We start from the raw sequence: 5,000 nt of genomic DNA on the forward strand, positions 1-5,000 counted from the left end.
TTCTATTTTCACCCAAAAAAATAAAAAATAAAAATATATACAAAACAAAATACCCGAAAAAAGAAAAAGGGTTATTTATCCAAACTAAGCAATATCATGCATCATCTTAGGGACATCCCGAAAACATGATAATGCTTAGTTGAATAAACACAATGCATGCATATTCATCGCCATCATCTCATATCATGCATTCTTATCAAAGATCATGGAGGGATCTAGGTTTTCATTTCATACATCCCTCCTAGTAATTCATTAATAATAAGTAATAAAAAGAAAGGATTAAGCGATGCGTATGTTCAGAATGGATCGCACGCCATTTGTTATTAAATGCAAGCCAACAACCGCGCCAAGTGAGCGCACATCAACTCCGTTGTTGGTAATCAAGACGAATAAAGGGGAAGGTCCGACACCATTAAGGATCACTGCTCCAAGGCCTTTCCCTTACAAATCAAATAAGGCTGTGCCATGGATATACGACATCCATTCTTCTACCGACAGCGATATCTCCAACATCGCTGGACTTGGGGGCATGACTAGGAGTGGCAGGATCTACACTCCCGAAGATCTTCATGATAAAGCTCCCAAGAATAAAGGAAAAGAAAAGGAGAAAACCGAGGAAAATAAATAATCCGAGGAGGAGACAGACGAGCTGTTAAAGTATATCCGACAGAGCGAGTACTCCATCATGGATCAACTTCATAAGACGCAAGCAAAGATTACTCAGTTGTCATTGATCCTATGCTCCGAACCGCATCGGCAAGCTCTGTTGAAAGTCTTGAACGAGGCATATGTGTCGCACACTATCTCCCAAGACAAGTTTGAGGGGATTGTTAGTCACATCAAGGCTAATGATCACCTCACTTTCACCGATGAAGAGATCCCCGCTGAGGGACCAAATCATAACAAGCCCTTGCACATCTCTGTAAAGTGCAAGGAATACCACATCGCTAAAGTCTTGGTGGATAATGGATCTTCCTTGAATGTGATGCCAAAAAGAACGCTCGATCAAGTGGCAATCAAGGGAATCCAGGTGCGCTCGAGCAACATGCTCGTCCGAGCTTTCGACGTTTCTAAAAGAGAAGTGGTGGGAGAAGTCACTCTTCCAATCCAAATTGGACCCACCATCTTCAACGTCGAATTTCAAGTGATGGACATTACTCCCGCATACAGCTGTCTCCTCGGCCGACCTTGGATTCATGATGCGAAAGTTGTTCCCTCTACGCTCCACCAGAAAATCAAATTCATAGTGGGTGACAAGCTGGTGACTGTACAAGCTGAAGACGATATACTCATCAGCAAGCCATCCACCATACCTTATGTGGATGCAGCGGAGGAAGCTCTAGAAACCGCCTTCCAAGCATTGGAAATTGCCAATGTTGAAACGTTTCCCCGAGAAATGAAGAAGGTAGCCTCCATGCTCACCAAGAACGGATACTTGCCAGGACAAGGACTTGGCAAGGATTCCCAAGGAATTCCCGAGCTACCTATTATTAAGGATAATCCGGGGAAACAAGGGTTAGGATACAACCCTAATAAAGATCAAAGGACGAAGAGGAACCAAGATCCTTCTCGACGTTCTTTAAGCCAGATCTTTAGGAAGGCCGGTTCACAAGCGTCAAGGCCAGTCGTCGTCATCAAGTGCTCTTCTCCTTCCGATAGGGATGTATAGACCTGATGACTATTAGAGATTACTCCTCGGGGACAGCCCGACCCCCGAGCCTCGATAGGGCACATGTTTCCTCTAGAATTATAATAAAATCATTCTTTATTATTTCTTATTGCTTCTCTTCTTGCTTACAATAAATTTCTAAACCACATTATTTTTAACCCTGTTTGAATACACATGAATGAGGTTAAAATCGTCTTAATAATAATAAACCCGCATCATTTTTATGTGGAAGTGTGTGTGACAACTTGGAGCACCTTCCCTTGGCCTCGACAGGTGCCATCATGGATAAAAAAGAAATCCTTTAAAATAAAAGAAGCTCGGCAGGAAACCCAAAAAGGGGGCTGCGCAAAAATAAGAGCAAAAGACCCGCTAGGAATCCCACAAAAGGGTGACCTAGGCAAAAGTTAGGGTTACAAAAATAAACAAAAACAAAGGTCCGCTAAGACGCCACAAAAGGGTGTTTTAGGCAAAAAATAAGGACAATCAAAAAAGCAAAAGAAATCCATGATGGTACCATGAGCCGAATTCAAAAAGAAAGGTTCAAGGAAAGCTATCTAAGTTGTCAAATCACAACGTCAATAAACAAGATTTTCTTAAACTTCATAAGTGTTTAATCAAACAAGCCTAAACACATAAGCCTACCTTGGCCAACCATTCTTACAAAAACCATTTTTGAAAAATAAATCCCCTCTAAAACACAAACTTCAGAACAAAAATATCTTTCCTTTCTTTTCTCTCTTGTCCCAAACGATTTTAGGATAATCTAGTGGAAACATGGAGATATAGTGGTCAATAGGAGGGTTGACACGTCTTCTAAAGGAAGGGGAGGATCACTGGGTTGATGACGCCCATCTCAATATAACACGCATCATTCCTCGGTTACAGAAATCGGCATCGCACAGCCCGTCTGGAGGAATGGCAAAAATCCAAACAGAGAAACGCATCGGTTAATTCTTTTGAAAAATGAATCAAATAGAATTAGGTGCATCATACCGCATACATGCATACAGATGATAGGTGTAATGGAAGATCACTTATTCTCTGTTTATTCAAAAAAAAAAAAAGGCTCAATACGCCCGTACCCAGTTCAGTACGCCCGTACTGAAACTAGGGTTACGGGCAACCTTTCAGTTCAATACGGGCGTACTGAACGGAATACGCCCGTATTGACCTCAACAGACACACCAATACGGGCGTATTGAATCCAATACGGCCCGTATTGGTCCCCCGTTTTGCACACTAACAGCCAAGTCAGTACGGCCGTATTGAATTCAATACGAGCCGTACTGACGTAAATTTTTCTATAAATAGGCCCCTTCCCTCTCATTTCTGCACAGCATTCTTCACTCCTTTGCATACCTTCTTTGTGAGTGTGTCTGAGATCTTCCCAAATTCTGACAAATGGCCGAATCGTCAAGAAAGAGGCACAGGGTCCCCGCGCAAATCGAGATGACCGCGCGACATCAAGAAAAGCTAGAGCTCCTTGAGTCATTCATATTCCAACCGTCAAGGGTGCTCGATCTCAAAATCCTTCGAGCGATGGAATGGGAGGATGAGGTCGTTGGCTACATCAACGGCATAGGATGGGGGTTCCTCCTTGACCCCCACTCTAAGATCTATCCGACAGCAACGAAGGAGTTCCTAGCTACCGTCGGCACGACAGAGTCGACGAACAGTTATGGTGCGACGGTCTACTCAGTGGACTTTTGGATGATGGGAGGATACCGCTCCCTAACGCTGGACGAATTCAACGTCCAGGCTGGCTTCTTCTAGCGAGCCGATCAGCTGGAGTATCGGGACGCCATCTGCGAGTGCCCCGATAATCTGACCACGAACGAAATGTGGAGAGAGCTTACGGGTCAGATGGACTATCACGCCGGAGTGAAGGGTACTCGGCTCCCGACAGCGCTTCGCATCTGCCACAAGCTGGTCACTGGCTCCATCCATGCCAGACCAAAGAGCCCAGAGTCAGTGACACGACAAGATCTACTGGCTCTCTATTGCATGGTCACTGGACAAAAGGCCAACCCCGGATTCTTTTTCCTCGAGCACATAAAGAATCTGGGGACAAGAGAGGGTAGCGACGCTCGGCGAGGGTACATCATGGTCTCCACGCTACTTTCGCGACTCGCCGAGACTTGGGAGTGCCCCGATGGCATAGACGCAGGGGAATTGGCGCCCAAGCCCATCAATGCCGCCACCCTGATCAACATGAAGATCATTGCCAGGGCAGGGAGGCAATTCGTACGGGCGACCACACACGACACCTTTAGCGAGCTCTTCGAGAACATCGAGCTCCCGGGTGACGTGGACCCGCAGCCAGAGGCCAGCACCTCACAGCAGGACAGGGCCTACTTCGATGCTCGTTTCGACGCCTTGCAGTAGAGCATCGAAACTCGATTCGATACTGCTCAGCACAGTATCGACGCCCTTAGACAAGAGTTTGACAGCCTGTCGGTCTGGCTGCACCGTCGCTTCCCAGACCCTCCACAGGATCCGCCGGTAGAGGAGTGAAGACCGGCTATCTTTCTTGCTTTTTATGTATTTGATTGATCGGGCTGTGCCCCATTTCTCTTCATTTCCATTGTACAAATTTCATTCTATTTAATAAATGAAATTTCCCACTTTTGAATCCAAATTCTTTAGCACTTTAATTTCCGTACAGAAAAAGCCAAAAATCAACAAAAAAGGCAAAAATACAGAAAAAGCCGAAATCAACAAAAAAAGGCAAAATACAGAAAACCCAACAAATTGTACAGAATAACTGAGCCTGGAGAGGCTTGCCGAAATAATACTCCCCCATCGTACAGAATAATTGAGCCTGGAGAGGCTTGCCGAAATAATACTCTCTCAGAATAATTGAGCCTGGAGAGGCTTGCTGAAATAATACTCTCTCAGAATAATTGAGCCTGGAGAGGCTTGCCGAAATAATACTCCCCAGATATATCTCAGCTTCCACGCTCGGACCAAATTCCCCAGTGAAAGCTATCAAAGCAAGATCAGCAAGATTCCCCAAGGGAGGCTTGATCATCCAAACAGAATATCTAAGTCGAAAGGACTTAAATTTCCTCAGTGGAAGAGAGCTTTCCAACTCAAGCGATGGGTGAAGCTAAGCCTGAAGAGGCTTTCTAAATAATACTCTGGGATACATAAGAACTTCAAATCCCCAGTTGCCTACTAAGAGGCATCCCTAAAAGCAAATAAATCAAAAGATCAATAATCATTCCCCAAGTGGAATCCGGCTCTCAGCCAAACATCAAGCGTCAAGATGATCTTCCTAACAGAAGAGGCCAATCAAGATCAAAACGACAGAATCCCCCAGCGGATAATA

The sequence above is a fragment of the Cajanus cajan genome, chromosome 8 (genome assembly GCF_000230855.2).
Source record: "Cajanus cajan strain Asha chromosome 8, NIPB_CcT2T_4, whole genome shotgun sequence".
Taxonomy (NCBI): domain Eukaryota; kingdom Viridiplantae; phylum Streptophyta; class Magnoliopsida; order Fabales; family Fabaceae; genus Cajanus; species Cajanus cajan.